Here is a 17,840-nt window from a genome sequence, read left to right as displayed (position 1 = left end):
TTGTAAAGAAGTACTTGAAATGGATACACATGAGATGGTTTCTTACCTAGAATGACTAAAAACAAGAGAGAGAGCTAGACAAGTGTATGACATTCATAGTAATGTATAGCCAAACGTGTAAGTGTGGATGCATTATGTGCCCTCAGGTTATGCTGCATCTGACACCCTAATCCTGGCCCTGCCAAGTGGAATCCACACCTTAAGGCATGAAGGATGTCCCTGCATTCAGTGTTCTCAATGTATGTCACTTAGCTGTGCAATAGTGACTCATCTTTAAGTTCTCTTTTGAGCTCTTGATCAAAAGATAAGTGGATTCTTGGTTAAGATTCTCATGATCTGTACATTCCCTGCTGTAATGATTTTTCTTTGGGAGTTTACATCCTCTCCCGACTCAGGCTTTTGACCGAGACATCTTGTTTAGTAGAGCAATTTATTCTGTATCATACTCTTGAGTTTTATCTTTCATTTATTATGTTGAACATGCACTTGAATGGAGTTAGTGAGATGGTTATTATATCCACCAAAGAGGACTGCTCTTTTTGGAGAGGCTGTTTGACAGCTTCCCACTGAGACAGCTGTTTATTTGACTGTGGGCCAAGTCCTCTGTTCTAGTGGAGCGATGTCTGCGGGCACATCTGTGAAAACGTGACTATCACATCCTCATTGCCCAAGAAGCTGCTTAAATCTTGGCCTTCTGCATGTTTTGATCAATTTTTTTTCTCTGTCTTCTGTATTTCCTCATTATGTAGGTCAATGAATAGACACAACCAGTGTTTCATGCAGGAAATCCTCAGGAACATGGTGTACAATGTAGAAATTTGTTACTCTCAGATTTGTCTGCAGGGCCTGTTGCCTAAATCACAATATGGATAACTTAAAACATAAGTGTTACTGACTTGGTGTTACAAAATTTGGCCGGTTTAGTATGTTGGAAATATTTTTTAATCCCTGCTGCTTAATTATTTTGCTTGCTAAATTTATATTATCTTTAGAGCTTTGTAACAAAGGTGAACCACCTACCTAATTCCAGCTTTGACTTCTAATAAATGAATAGAATAAATTAGTAAATTATGTAGTGCATAAGGTGATAGGTGCCATGGAAAAAGGCAAATAGACAAAGGAATGACATTCAGGGGACGATGTGGAAGAGTGTTGAAGTACCAGGAAGTGGTGTTATCAGAGAAGGCCTAATTGCAGTTTGGCAATTAAATGCATCAACAACAATTAATATTGATGTATTCCAAATAAAATGTTAGGATACCCTTTCCTATGGAATACCTATTACTCATAGACTCTGGTCAGGTGTATGTCTGGCCAAATTTTTCTGGGACAGTGCTCAATATTTCCTTAAGAGATATTTTTGATGTAACTCTCAATTCCCTATGGAAGTTAAAGAGTTAAATTCATAGTCATTCATCAGTTTCACTCTAGCTTATGTGGGAGATGAATCAGAAACATTAAATTTTAGCAAAATGGCCTAATTTCATTTCTACCATTTTTGTGGTGACTATTTTTCTTTTTTGTGTGACTGTCAATAATAAGATAAAATACATAAAAATCAAATAGCAGATGGAGGTTAGGAAAGTAAATAATCATTACTAGATATTGAAAGTTTCACAGTTAAGCTGTATTATTTAAAATGAACCATTTCTTTACATAAAAAGTTCAGCTATTCAAGACCCAAATTTAATTTCTTACTTGCATATTTGAGCAGACACTCAATTGTGCTGTTTTATTTCCTAGACAACATTTTTATATGCCTCATTTTTTTCACATCTGCTATCCAACTAAAAACAAGCCAGAGATTACCAAACTGAATCTAAATCAATAAAATATTTCAACACATTACTTCTCACTTCCATAAAAGTACTCTTACTTTATTTTTTATCTTGGCTACTTGAAGAGCCAACAAAAATGGGAGATTTTATGTTTAATAAAAAGGCAACTAATCTTTGTAACAGAAACCTATTAAACCCATAGTGAAATTTAAGTGGAAATTCTTAAAATTAGTTTACAGAGAGATTTACTTAGGTCATTGCCATTCAGACTCTTTTTGAAAGCATATTTAGCATCTGGACTGTAGGGTGCAAATAAAAATTCACCTTATTTGCTTTTAGTTGTTGAATAATGTTCCTAAATCAGCTCACATGTGAAGTAGTTCACTCAATCTGAATGTGGGTCTACTTTTCCTTTCTTGTTTATATTTAAGGACAGTATTAGTTATAATTGTTTAAAAAGGTTTTAGCCTTACCCTGGCTCACTTCAGTTGTGCATTGAAGCAGAGATCTAATATTGTAGACAGTGATTTGCTCTGTCTACCCATCCAGGCTTTCTTCTTTGCCAGTGGAATGCAAAATTGCTTCAAGTATTTACCCCTAGAGGGAGAGACATGATTCCTTCTCCCATTTTAGGGGGAAATCCTGATTTCTCTAACATTTAAAGAAATTCCTTCCTCCTTAACACTTAGTTAAAGTGATCAAATTCTGTTTAATGAGGTATTGAGGATAATCTGTTGAGAGACTTCTGTGAATGTTTCCTAGCTCTTAAAAGGGGCCATCTACTACCTCCTTCAGTCCACTTAGTAGCCCTATGGGAGTTTGTATTAATATTATAATTACTTTCATATTAGGAAACCAAGAACAAGAGGTTTTTTACTCGAGAATGAAGCCAACACTGAGGATGGCGGAGTGGAGAGATGGAAGAGATCTGAATCTTGATATTCTTTAGCTACTGGCTTAATCAAGCCTGTATCTGTTCCACTTCTGGACTTGTTTTTTTATTCATCAAATATTCATTAGAGCCTAACATGCACTAAGAATTGATCTAAGTGCTAGGGATATAGTTTTGAAAAAAAAAATATGAAAAAGCCCTATTCAATGAAGCTAACATTCAAGTAAGAGAAGCCAGACATTAAACAGAATGAGTGAGTAAATTACACAGTGTGTAAGAAGGTTGTCAGCTGCTTGAGCTGCTGTAACAAAAATGCCATAGACCAGGAGCCTTATAAACAACAGGAATTTATTTCTCAAAGAGTTCTGGAAGCTGGCAGCTCATGTGCAGGTTGCCAACATGCTCAGATTCTGGTGAGAGCCTCTTTTTAGGTGGCAGACTGCTGACTTCTTGTATCCTCAAGTCTGAAAACAGAGAGAATCAGCAAGCTCTCCTGTGACTCTTATAAAGGTGCTAATCTCATTCATGAGGGTCCATCCTCCTGACCTCATCTATTCCTAATTACCTTTCAAAGATGCCATCTCCTAATACCATCGTATCAGAGGGTAGGGTTGCAACCTATGGGGAGATAGAAACATTCAGTTGGTAGCAGAAGTGATGAGTGCAATGAAAAAAAATCAAATCAGTAGGAGATAAGGTATGTTAGGAGGTGGGAGGGATATTGCAGTGATACCCAGAGTCATTTGGGAAGGCCTAAGGGAGAAGGTGACATTTTATCAAAGACAGCAGGGAGACAGGAGAGAATAAAGTTCCTTAGTGAGTGTTTTTCCCCCCTGTTCTTTACAGAGGCATGTTTACTGATAGTGAGATCATGGATAAGTTACTCATGTCTTTATAGAAACTAATAATTCCCTTCCTGTCAGTATATATGTATTTGCATTTTTTAAAATCTTGTATCATGGCCAATTCAAATGACTTCTGTGAATGTGTTATCTCAGCCTAATTATCTGAGGAGGCAAACTCTCTGCTTTCTCTCTGAGTCAGTTTGCTTCTTCTGGCTATTCAGGTTCTAATATGGTGGGAAGAGAAAGAATTTGCAGGTGGACCTTGGTGTTTGTGATGGTAAAGTGTCCATACCCCTTTCACCCTAATAACAGCAGCTAATGTTAATTAAGCCCCTGCCATACTCCAGGTAATATTCCAAGTGCTTTGCATTTATTATCTACTTTAATCTGGTCAGTGGCCCAATGGGTCTTTGTATTAGTATTGCCATTTTTTTTTCACATTAGAAAATCTAGGGCAAGAAGATTAACTTTGCAAAAGTCACAGAGTGAATCGCAGTGCATTAACTCACAACAAGGAACTGGACTGTGGAGCACAAGCAATTAGATGTAAGTGAAAAACTCATTTTTTTGGAGGTGGATACTGAGAACTATTATAGAACTCATGAGAGAAAATGACTTTGTTTCCTGACAGTTTGCAGAGCCAATATGAATCATAAGAACCACTGGTCCTATACCACAGTGAATGAACAAGACTTTTTAAAGGTTAGTTGTGTCAGAACAGGACCAAAAAAGTCAGAAGTTTGGGAAAAGCATATAATAATAAAATTGCTTGCTAATTTCTATTCTTACAAATTCACATCAAATGAAAGTTAGGGAAACCTAACAATAGTAATTCAGTTGGCAGCTAAATTACATTCAAATGCCCTATGTATTTTGCTATAATCTGTTATAAAGAGAAATCATTGCAACCACAACAGTGAAGCAGAATACATTTCATTAATATGGTACCCTTCATTGCCAACCTATTTCTAAACTTCTGAATAAGACAGTCACCTATAGTGAAAGTTCCCAAGGGAAAGTTTATGGTTAGGTATTATTCAATGCTGACTCTGGGGAAGGGAGGGGAAGAATGCTTTCTGGAGAAGAAACTTCAGATAGAGGAGAGAGTTAGGAGAATTGAGCATCTTTTCTAATGGGATGGGGGTCTGGGAGTAGGAGGAAGAAAATGTGTGAATGAACTCTAGAGTATGATGAAGAATTTTCCAAAGTGTAAAATGTTAGTCCTCAGGATGTTGATAGGTTTTTAGTTAATAATCAAATAAAATTTTAGGTAATAAAATATTTTTTAAGACACAAAGTAACAGATTTTTTAAACATTTTTTTTGTTCAGTTATAGTCATTTTACAATGTTGTGTCAAATTCCAGTGTAGAGCACAATTTTTCAGTTATACATGAACATACACATATTCATTGTCACATTTTTTTTTGCTGTGATCTACCACAAGATCTTGTATATATTTCCCTGTGCTGTATAGTATAATCTTGTTCAAAATTTGTAGATCCTGACAGTCATATGCAGAATAGATAAACAGATCTTGAATTTACTAATTTGTATTACAATATTTCTAATATGAGGGAACATTGTATGCTATGTTCCCTAAAATTACTTTTCAAAGGTTAAATTGCATTTCACTGCCTTCTTCAGCAGGGACTCTTATAGGACTAAGATTCCATGACAGACATTTTGGGAAATACTGAAGAGTGAGAGATACGTCTGAGCACTTTACTGATTGCCCAGGGAGTCCTCTGGGAACCATGGTTGCTATGGAAAGAGAAGGCGGGCTGAGCCATTTCCATGCATGATCCTAGCATTGGGACTGGAATACTTTCACAAGAGTCAGCCCCATTAGAGAGTCCTCCACTGGGCAAGGTAGTCTTGTCAAGTAGCCAGCGTCTTAGGTATCATGTAAAGTTTCCAGATGTTGGTTGAATACTTGGCAATCCGATGATTGAAATTTCTCTGTGGAGATGCAGTTGAGAATAGTCCAAATATATAAATGCTTAATATTGTCTAATTAAATGCTGTATCATTGTGACATGACCTGTCTGTCCACAAGCACCCTCCTACCCTGACTGTTCCAAGCAGTACTTTGCCAGCTGACGTGCTGGCTGTGAAACTTGAGCCTCCCTCGTCATCAGTAGGGCTCTGGTCAGATACCATGTTACCTAGATTTCCTCTTTTTCATATATTGCAGTTTTCTCTTAAGGTAGAAGCTATTTGGCCACATTCTTTAAAAAATGTATGCTACATATGGGATATCTTATAGTATTATTACTTCAGATTTTATGATATGGTTACTATTTTGCTTCAGTTCCTGAGCCCTATGCTATTATGGAAAAAAGTTTTATCATAGTTAACAGTGGTTTTCAGGTAAAGTGTTGAAGCATTAACAAGTAAACTTGATATTTTAAAATTATGTATTTCCATTCTTCAGAAGGAAAGCATGAGATTCTGAACTATGGAAGATTGTTAAGGAACTTCATAGATGGTGGTAAAATATATGCTAAAATGTAGGTGGTTATCAGTACATGTTATTAACATATATGCACACATGTGGATTTTATGCAAATATTTTTATCAAGCCTTCCAATTATATTCACAGAAGTCACCCTGTGAATGTAAGAGTACTTGGCTCCCATATCAGTGCATTGGGGACTAAGTCTAGATGACCCCTCAGGGCAAGGGACTTCTTTTATCATGTGATCTTTTAACTGAAAGTGATGTGAGCATTTATTATAAGAGGACTCAATCAAGCCTGCACTTAGTCTATTATCCCTGGGTTATTTCCCACCTGATTGTGTGCATGCATGTGCGTGCACAGGCAGCAGTGACGCTCTCCCTAGACCCTTTGGTGGTGTGCAACAAACCAGAGTTAGAAGGTAAGTTCAAGGCTCTTGGTTTGGGGAAGGAAGGCTCCTGTTCATGTAGATCAAGCATTTACAAACTGGAGTTTGTTTTTTCTGTACCAATCAGTTGATAGTTTGAGTTCATGGTTCTAAGATGATTTTGGTGGGCAGAGCAGAATATGTCAAAAGGTTTCGGAGTATTTTTAAGACTGTCAGTCCCACACTATCAGTGACTCTCAAATGAAGGATGGCTTTGTTTACAGTCTTGAAAGTTAACAAAAATGTTTAGATTCTGGCATTTTAATCCACATGCACCCATACAGCCACAAATAAGACAATTTGCTGCATTTGCTCTTCTTAAGCATCTACTAACTATTGGACAAATTCATTACAGGAATAGAGAGAATGACTCATGCTTGATTCATAATAGACCGCTTTGATTGCTAAAATGAGGAACTGTAAAATCTCCTTTATCTGGTCAGCTTCAAGGAGAAAATGGTTGTCCTTCGAAGTCTTAGGCATCTTGTTCTGTGGAAGGGATCAAAGTGGTGGAAGCAGGTAATTCAATTTGGTAACAATAATACTCTAAAAACAGGGAGTTGTTTCCTCAAATAATTGTCTTCCCCTGCTTGGCTCGCGGGAGGGGAGCGTTACATGCAAATCTCCAAGGAGCTCCCCAGTGGGCCCACTAGCACGGCCTCCTGGCTGCTGATCCGGCTTTTTTCATTCAGCAAACGTCGCCTGACACTTCCAGTGATTCTCAGCATAAACGTCTTGCTGGCTCATCACAAAAGAGGGGGTAGAAAACGGAGCGGGGCACTATGATGCTGAAACTGGTGGGTTTCCATTGGTTTGGCTTCATCAAAACATCACATGTCCTTCATATTCTACCCTCACCATAACCATCTTCTCAAAGCAAAGCATGTGGAGGATTTCTCAGACCGTTTTAATATGGTTTAGTTTGCTTGAAATTAAGTACGAAGTTGAGGCACTTAAAAGTATATCGGAAAAATAATCTAACTCAGGCCACACAGTCTCATGGATTTTCATGGCACAGCCAGAAGTTGAATCATACAAACATATTGACTTTATATTTTGCTTTTAAAGCAGTTGAATTACATTGAGGCTGGATTGCAAAATCGTAACACACTGTTGGATGGGGTGAACTCTATCAGCTAGCATGCCACAGGTCACCAAAGAAAATCATCAGGGTGTACCACACTCTCGTAACACAATCTCACTCTGGAAGTTAAACTGTTATTGGTAAGGATTGTCTATAAGAGAGAACTCATGATTATACAAAAATTCATTTCCAAGGCACTTTGGAAAGTGCATTATTCACTCCACGCAGTATTTACCGAGTGTTCACCTTATCCTATAGGAGGTAAACTGCTCCTTAGCTGGCTCCAATCTCTGCGCTGGGACAGAAGGCAGCGTGAAGAAACAGATGCACATAGATAAGTGCTCCAGAATCTTGCACAGATGTGCACCCAGTACAAGATGGGGCAGATGTATTTATTATGGAGGGATGTGATCATGGGTCATGAAAAATACAGTTCAGGTAAGGGGAAGCCATGGAGGAATTTCCTTATTTCCATTCAGGATGCAATTTCCAAATCCCTGCCCTGCATACACCCACATGGGTCTCACAGTTTGTAAAAGGATAGTTTGGGTTGGGCAAAAGGAAGCAAGCGTGTTACTATAATTATTCACCTTTTTAAATATTCATTCCGCCCCCCACTGTGCTCCAGGTCCTGCTCTGCGTACTGGGGATATAGGAGTGGCCGAAATGTTCTTAAGGAGCTAGCATTCTAGTGGCTACTCTTGTAAGCACTTCACATGAATTAACCCACTTAATTCCCAGAAAAATCTAGGTGGAAGGTGTTGTAATACTCATTTTATAGATGCGGAAACCGAGGCCCTGAGAATTTACATAATCTGCAGAAACAGAATACAGGCTCATGCAGTGACTTTTTAACCATCTTGCTCTACTCCCTTTAGATACTTCAAATGGAAATGGATGTTCGTTAGAAAAGGGGGACAGGAAATTGGGGAGGTAGAAAAGACTGTTGCCTGCCTGCTGAGTGTGCTGTCATTGGACTAAGTGCCACACTCAGATTATCTAATTTTCTCCCGTAACATTTAATTTTATGAGGTTAAACAGTTTGCTAAGTGTCACAACCAGTTAAGTGGAAGGATCAAGAATTTTCAGCTTGCAAGTGTTCACACCACCTCAAAAGAGAAGAAAATAAACAGAAAATAGACATTTGCAAACTCATTTTTTTCAAGCTTCCTTCAAAATCCTTGGACAGTTTTTTTGTGGTTGGTTCATTTAATTGTTTTTAATTACAATCATAATTACTTAGCAACTTAGACATAGTATCAGATTTAGCAAATGAAATGAATAGGTATTTCTGCTCATAAAAAGCTCTCATGGTGTGTCCAACACGTGTTTTGGCAAGGTTTCTCACATCCTTTTTTGTTTTTGAGAAGAAAAGAAAAACTGTGTGGCAATATCATTTGAAAAATTTCACATCCTATTTCACTAAAATATTTGAGAGTACAAAATGTAAATAAAAAAACATTTAAATTGACTAATCTTATGACAGACAATAAGCTTTTATATTTTGAGGTGCTTCCCATGGATGACCAGCACGTAGTAACAGAAGCAATCACATAAATGGTGTGACCTATTTATCCTTACCCCTGCTTGCTGATCTGGATAGAGTCCCTCTGGTTTTTTGGGGAATGCCCCCACTGCCACCCCAGCCCCAGATTGCCAGACACATGCTGATGAGCAGATCGGCTTCCCAACCCCAACCAGGCACCTTGTGTGTGCCTCAGTGTCCACCAGACCCCTCGGGGCCCTGTAACAACTGGAATACTGGAGCCCCTGAAGAACTAAAGAGGCTCAAATTTTTGCTTTAAATGGGAATTAAGGTATTGCTGCTTTTCTTCCAGTGTCTTGACTAAGATGTTAGTAAGGATGCTCTTGATTTTTTTTCCTTTCCACACATCCCAGATGAGAGTGTAGCAGAAATGGAGTGACAAAGCTCATCATTCTGGGTTATCTTTTCCATCAGAATGATTACTCTTCTGGGAGTTACCCAGCCCAGTGCAAAAAGGCTTCTGAAGGGTCCACCCTGCCAATTTCCTAAGTACGCCCAGACCAGTCTAATGAACTCAGACTCTATTTGGGATACCCCACGACATTATGGAATACCTAGAAGAAATGAAACATCACAAACATTGCATTTTATCTTTACAGCAACTCAATGAGGAAAGAATATTATTTCCATGAGTCAGCTAAGGCTTAGTGTGATGAAGTAATTTGTCCAAGGATGTGGAAAGTGACAGAGATGGAATACTCATGACTTCTGAACCCAAGTTCAAGTCTCTTTTTACTTTATCACAGGGTGTTCTGGCTAAGAAAAAGAAAACCAACAGACTTTAGTTTTTGCAAAGCCATGAAAACCAGAAATCCTCATCCTTAATGTAGCATAGAGTGATAGCTATAGCGAATCACATATTTAAGCAACCCATAAATCCCAAATTCAGGTGGAGTGGTATTCACTTATGCTATTAAGACCAATGGTTTTCATTTTTACTTTTGGATTGGCAGTAGTCACACATGGTAGACATGGCATCAGATTTGAAAGAAAGAATTGATTTGAATAATTCCTGTTATAAATCTGGAATGCGTTTTTCAGTTTATGCAGTCATAGTTAGTCTTCTAGGCCTCCGGGTTATAGTACAGTTTTCTATGCAAAACATTATTTACTGAGAGATTTTTAAGCTACAGATCTTAAAAAGCAGAAAAAATGGAAAATGTTTGAAATTTCTTATTAGTGAGCAATTAAAAATAGATTTGTACAGTAGGGTTATTGAATTACAGGGACATTTATATCTCAATGACGTAGTAATTCATAGCACATTACTGTTAAAAAAAAAAACATAGCCGAGAAAACAAGGACCTTTCTCCAGTTACACATTGTATATGATTTTAAATGTGCTTCTATGCTCACACACAAACATGCACACTACATGGTTACGTCAGACAAACGTTTGATGTAGGCGGTCTTTACTGCATAACATCAACCACTTACTCAGATAAACGTATTGGCTTCTTCTCTGTGTCTGTGCCAGGTGGACAAGCTAATAGCTGTCTTGAGAGTTTTTCCTTTCTTGATCCTTATCCCCCACACAATAAGTTATTTGAGTACTAGAAATGATTTGAATATATGAGAGACTATAGTAAAAAGGTAAAAACTTCTGCTAAAATGCCAAATGAGGTCAAGATCATAAACTTGATTTCACAAATAAGAAATAACATGTTATGGAATAAAAGTCTGCAAAAATCTATTTAAATACAGATAAACACACATAGAATAAATTTTGAATCTAGATTTAATAGCAAAACTACAAACCTACCTTGTCTTGCCCCTTACATCCCCTACCATCTATGCTCCTTCACCACATGGACAGGATTGCTGGAGTTTCTCTGCATAACGTTTCCATCTTTCTGGCTCTCAATTTCCAGATATTTTACAGTTGGCAGTTCTGCTTCATAGAACATGTCTGCAGTAAAATAATCCTAATAGAAGCCTTCTGTTAGCGGCTGAGAAATTTCTGTGTGAATTTCATAAAAATATAATCTACTCAAGTTCCTAGTATTAGCATTTGTGTAAACCACCTTTGAGATTGAGGTTCTAATGTATATTACAAGTCATTGAACATGTAATATGAACTGTGGGATCCTCTATCATAACAGGTATAGTGATGAAAATGAAAACTTAATATTTGTAAGAAACTTTAAAGTTCATAAATGTTCACATATAATTTTATATTAATGGAATTAATACATATTAGTCCATGACATTTAACATTCCATGTTAATTGTTACGAACTCTTTGTTATATGTTTTGTTATCCCTATTTAATGAAAGAGCACCATTTATTATTACCTCCAGGTCACAGATAGAGAAAGTTACTCTGGGTCTAGTACTCCTTTCCACATGGTAAACAGTAATGCGAACCCATGCAGAAAGTTAAGATATATGTGTGTATATGTAAGATATAAAATACTTTGAAACAAAGAAGCATTTGGAATTGGTTTATAATATAGTTTATCTTTCTTTGTTTTATAAAATTATTTCAGCACAGGTCAGGTGTGGTTCGATAAATGCTAAGCTTCATAAGTCCATGTTACAGAAATGAAACATATTCTGACGGAGAACAAATGAGCTTCTCATTTTTTTACACATATGATGAACAGTGAAATTCAGATTGTGTTCATATACCAAATCTAGTGTATTTACCTAGTCTTCTTGGCTATAGATATATAACATAAAATGAAATAAATATTTTTAATTTTGTGTGGTAGAACAAAGGTGGGCAGATTATATGTCTTTTCACGGGAACGTAGAGATGCCAGCTAACCACCAAAATATATGACTGTCCTCTAACGGATGGAGTTCTGCTTGGGAAGTAGCTGCTGAGCTGGGCAGTATGGATCCCTTTACATTACATTAGATGTGGGAGTAGATCCCGCCAGTGGAACAGGAGCAGACCATGGTCAAGGGTATATATTCTCTAAGCTTTTCTTCTCTTTCTGCTAACTTAGGCAATGAAGAATGAGGCCCCAAGAGATGCAAGAGTCATAAGACAGAAGTCGCCCGAGTCTTTAAATCATCATGTGAAGGAAAGCAACCTGCCAGGAATACCCAGGTCAGACTGTTTTCCAGTTGAGAAATAGACTTTTCATATGACTGTAGCCATTGAAATTTTAGAGTTTATTAACCAATACAGAATTGAATGTATATTTCAGTAAGGAGTTAATATCACTGTGTGACAGGTAAAAATAAGCCTGAAATAAATTTTAAATTATGAAAAGTTAATTAACTCTTATAGAAGAGGAAATTATTTTTAAAATTACACACTTATTTTATGCAGTATTTATATTTTTTTCAGATGATGTATATAAAAACTCTTTTTACTAGCTGATATAATTTATGGATGTTCTCTCTAATTAGTTATACAGATACTGTCTCACTTTTAAAAGAAGTGATACATAACAAGAACACTTTAATTTACATATTTTATAGAGGGAACTCTCTAATTAAATATACACATACTATTTCACTTAGTTTTGAAATGTACAAACCCAACCTTTGGCCAGAACAATATTATCAGCTGGAAAAGTAATCTAAAGCAAACTGGAATTTGGAGAAATCTCTTTGTCACATTTAAAAAGTGATCTCAGCATATCTCTATTTGTGTGTGGATTCATGTCACGTGCATTTACATGCACATTCTCAGTCATGGTGGCCAAGGGCTGGGATCCAGAGCTGTAGATAAAGTGAATCATTTTCTGTGAGACTTGGGCAATTTACTTTACCTCCCTGAGTCTCAGTTTCCCCGTTTGTAAACAGCAATATCTAAGCTATAAGATTTTTATGGAAGTAAAAGGAGATGAAAGTATCTTCTAATCAGTAAAGCAAAAATTATATGGTATTTGTGGTCATTTGTTATTGGACCTTATATTCCATCACAAAAAATAAAATTTCATAGAAAAGCTGGGTTTAAATTCAGCAGAAATCAACCTTCTGCCTGAATATGTGTGTAATTAAAAGTATTTCTGTGTTTCCCTGTAATTTTTTGCTCCCTGGGAGTGGGTTAAAGAGAAGACAAATTAGTCATCTGAGATTATCCATACAATCCACTCTTGTAGGTCAAGATGAAGACATGTTAATGGAGGAAAGATATCGTTTATTTATAAACACTTAGTTAACTGCAGTGACTATGCGTATCCAACTGACCTCAGAGCTTCTAGAGGGTCATTGTGTATAGGACAAAAATAAAGTCATCATCAACATTCATCATACTGACGCCTGTTTGTCTGATATTTTTTAGAATATTGTGGGAAGCTAACAGTGAAATTTGGCAAGCAGTTTGGAATTTGTATGTGTGTGTATGTGTGTTTTACAAAATGTGGCTTTTAGACTTGTAGTTAACCTTGGTGCAAACACCATTCTCTGGAGTTCTGGGCAAACCAAGTTTTCAAATACAAGAGATGTCAAACATCAGTTTGTGAAAGGAAAGAGGGTGTTGATAAATTTAATATTCACATATCATATGTCAGAAAATTGTTGTCAATTAGAGAATGACTATACTAGATATTTTTAAAGAAGAGACTCAATATCAGAAATTGAGTAGGAGAGATGGATTTTTAAATGCTGTAAATACATATGTAATGTGATTGAATAATTAAACATTCATTTAAGTCTTACTCTATAGGAATACTCTGGAAGGACAATATCAGAGTGTCTTCAGAAATTAGAAATAGATGTCAAAATTATAAAGCATAGATAGCAACATAGAATTTCTTCTTATTTACAAAAGATAAAAAGTGTAGCCAATTGGGAATAGAAACAAATGAGACTAGTCCTATGGTCAGCAATGGAGGTCACAAATGTTGTGGTACAGTGGGTTTTCATTTGAATAGATATTCAAGATATAACACAGATCTAAATCTGTTTTATGTCAATTAAGTAAGAAAACAAAGATGCCTCAAACATTTCATGAATTATGACAATTACTTACTATCTGTTTGTGTAGAGACTCTAGAGAGAAGCATTAAAGTCCAGTATTCTAGGGAGACAACTCTTGAGAAAAAAAAATTTGGGTAATAAATGATGGGAGTCTCCCAATGACATTTATATTTTCTAGAGCAGCCAGAAGGTTCTTTGTATTTAGACGGTCTGTCTTTTTTAAATGACTTTTTTACCCTCTTTTATTCAAATGCTGAAAATTCTGAAAGGGCTTATTGCTGTTATTTCTAGCTAGAGTGGGGTGATAGAAGACTTGGGTAGAAAGATAAAAAAAACCAGCTATTCAACTATCTCGGATAATTTGAAGTTCATCCAAGTCCTTACTTGTCTCCCTTTGTCTAAATGTCTTTTACCCTTATTATTAGATCCTATTTTTCAACCTTTTAATCATTCTTAGGGCTCTGCTCTCAACTTGTTTCAAATTCTCTACTTTTCTTGTAAATTGTGCAGCCCAGAACTGAAAAGAAATTTCTGTTAGTCCTCTTGATTAAAGATTTTTTATTTTTGTTTTTTTAACGGTTATATAGGTGCCTAAATACTTTGTATAGGATTTTTTAAAGTTTCCAATGAAAGTGGGAGGTTATGGCATTCTAACAGCAACCCAATGCAAATGTGTGGGATTTCAGTATTGTGTCCCCTTCTGGACACAATAATGAAATGTTATTTTCTTCCAATTACATTAAGCAAGTGGCACCTTGATTTGAATAGTGACATATTCAAACATAATCAAAGACTATTTGTTGATCTTCTTGTGTGATGATAAACTGCCTTTTCTCAAAAGGTTTTTACATAGTTTGAACAATTTGTTAAGAAGCAGCAGACTTCAGAATTTACTGGTGGAAACAAATAGCACAGTTGTCATCTCTAATTCATTTTGAATCACTGACTTCTATTGATGATGTTCTTGTGAGCAATGATGCCGCATGCTGCTAGTGTATAAAAATAGGCAATTCAGTTCTTTGGGGCATATTTTTCAGTGCTCAAAAGTATTCACTTTCTAAATTACCCTACATGTCTGCCATATACACACAAATTTATTCCTTGACTCTAAAGTCTGGCGTTTTAAGTTTTATATGAAATGCTGTTGCCTTGAGGGAAAAGGACATTGGAAATGGGTAGAGGTCAGAGTTGAATTTTAGACTTATTCTCAATTATTTACCAGTACCAGCCTCCACACCTTATTATCTATAAAAATGTATTCATTTCTAGGAACAAAATATATTCCTTAAAGAAAATTCCTCCTCTTGCAATGATGTATACTTGGAATGTATTCTTTTTGACTTTTTTTTTTTTAAGACCAGCACAGTTGTACATTCTAAATTAAAGATATTTGGATTCCAAAGATCTACCTATGCTTACTATATGTGAACAAATCTAGAGGACAGCAAATGTATTATCATAATTATTTGATTGGCTAGGCAGTAATTATAAGCAGTAGAGTAAAGCTTGATGTACTTATCAGACAACTTGAGAGAGCTTTATTTATGTGGGATTCTTTGTATCTAATGGATTTGAAAGATCTGAACATTGTGAATTATACTTTGTTTCAGAGATTTTTAGGGTATGGTTTAAGAGAGAACACCTGAGGTTGGGACGCCCCATTAATGATGTTTGCTGAGATCTATGAAGGCTGTTGGACTTTCTGAGGACCAGTTTAGATTTCTACTGCTGCTAGTTTATAATGAATAGTTTTGTGCCCCGATCCCCACCACCCAAATTCGTATTTTAAGACACATTTAACAGCACTTTTAGTGAATCTGTTTCAAGCATGTCTGTTAGGTCCAGTTCTTACCCGAATATTATGTGGCAGTTGCTTAGAAACTATATGGAAAGAATTAAAAAAAAAATTATTCACTCTGTCCTTCATTGACTAAGGGTATTGTTGATTGCTGTTAAGTCTGTGGAATACTTTATCTGTTTTCATGATTAAGCATTCCATAAATGCCAAGAGAAGAAACTGCACTAATTTTTTCATATTTATAGAAAACTTGAGTTGATGACTGTGATTCAGTATGTTTTTTATGAAGATAAACTTCTTCATCTGTCCAACAGTTGTCAGGAGGCAAAATCAGGATTAGAAATCCAGTGCTTTATCATTACTCTATATTAAATGCTTCTATGAAGATTTCAAATAAAAATGAGATTTTTAAAATATGGGGACTGTTACTGCATTGGGGGATAAATAATTCTTCCTTTTTAATTTGGATAAGGTTAATAGATATAAAAGCAAAAAATATCAACCAGAGTTTTTCTTACTAAAAAGAGAAAACATTGGAGAATTGCGTGTTTGGGTCTTGTGCTCATTTTTGGATTGGGTTTTTTGTTGTTGTTATTAAGTTGTAGCAGCTATTTATATAGTCTGGAAATTAAGCCCTTGTCAGGCTCATCATTTGCAGATATTTTCTCTCATTCTGTAGGTTGTCTTTTTGTTTTGCTTATGGTTTCCTTTGCTGTGCAAAAGCTTATAAGTTTAATGAGGTCCCATTTGTTTACTTGTGCTTTTATTTCTATTGCCTGGGTAGGCTGCCCTAGGAGACAGCCCATTGCTAAGATTTACGTAAGAAAATGTTTTGCCTATGTTTTCTTCTAGGAGGTTTATAGAGTCTTGTCTTTTGTTTAAGTCTTTAAGCCATTTTGAGTTTATTTTTGTGTATGGTGTGAGGGAGTGTTCTGACTTGATTGATGCACATGTGGCTGTCCAATATGTGGCTTTCCCAGCACCACTTGCTGAAGAGACTGTCTTTTCTCCGTTGTATATTCTTGCCTCCTTTGTTGAAGATAAATTGCTCATAAGTCTGTGGGTTTATTTTGGTGCTCTCTATTCCATTCCATTGATTCATATTTATTATTTTTGAGTTTTGCATTTAAGTCTGTGACCCCTTTTAAGTTAATTTCTATATAAGGTGTAAAGTTTAGGTCAAAGTTCATTTTTGGCCTCTCCAATGGATATCTGATTTCTATACCACTTTTTTTTTTTTGGCAAAGCTATTCTTCCTTCACTGACTTGCTTTTGCATCTTTGTCAAAAGAAAGTTGGATATATTTGAGTAGGTCATCTTTGATTTCTTTCATTATCATTTTTTGGTAGTTTTCATCATGGAAGTTTTATGCATATTTTGACAGAATTATGCTGAACTATTTTATTTTATGGAGTGATTATAAATGATATTATATTTTAAAATTTTGTTTCCATGTATTCATTGCAAGTATGTAGAAAGGCAATTGATTTTTTTTTCTATGTTTCTTTGTTTTGTTCTCTTGTTGAACTTACTTTTTAGTTCTAGAAGGTTTTTGTCTTTGCTGTTTGCATATTCCTTAGGATTTTCTATATAGATAATTATGTTATCTGTATGTGGCACAGTTTTAGCCCTTTCTTTTCAATCTGTATGCCTTTATTTCCTTTTCTTGCCTTATTGCACTAGGTAGAACTTCCAGCAGTATATTGAATAAGGGTAGTGAAAGTAGATACTCTTGCCTTGTTCCTGACCTTACAGAGAAAGCATTCAGTTGTAAGTATAATTTTAGCTGTTGTTTTTTTGTAGATGCTATTTATCAAGTTTAGGAAGTTTCCCTCAATTCTTACTTTTCTGAGAGGTTTTTTTAATCATGAGTGGGTGTTGAATTTTTTCCAAACTTTTTCTTGATAGATTGGTATGATTATGTAATTCTCTTTTATAGTTTGTTAATATATTGGATTATATTAATTTATTTTCAAATATTCAATCAATCTTAAAACTCAGTCATGGAGTATAACTTACTTTATACATTGCTAAATTCTATTTACTAACATTTTGTTAAAGATTTCGCATCTATATTCATGAGGGATATTAGTCTGAAATTTTTGTTTGGTTTGTTTTGGTATTGTCTTTG

At 35.7% G+C, this 17,840-nt stretch overlaps 1 long non-coding RNA gene across 2 annotated transcripts in view; it reads left to right on the top strand.

Annotated features, from left to right (window-relative positions):
* LOC135321688 (uncharacterized) overlaps nucleotides 1-17,840 on the top strand; it is a 372,256-nt gene that overhangs the window by 171,161 nt on the left and 183,255 nt on the right. For both annotated transcript variants that reach the window (XR_010381662.1, XR_010381663.1), the window contains exon 2: nucleotides 11,985-12,088. This is a non-coding gene — a long non-coding RNA (uncharacterized LOC135321688). The remainder of the gene's footprint in view (nucleotides 1-11,984; nucleotides 12,089-17,840) is intronic.

This window comes from Camelus dromedarius, chromosome 7 (assembly GCF_036321535.1).
Source record: "Camelus dromedarius isolate mCamDro1 chromosome 7, mCamDro1.pat, whole genome shotgun sequence".
Lineage (NCBI taxonomy): Eukaryota > Metazoa > Chordata > Mammalia > Artiodactyla > Camelidae > Camelus > Camelus dromedarius.
Note: the sequence above shows the minus strand (reverse complement) of the source record. Positions and strands in the feature narration are given on the sequence as shown.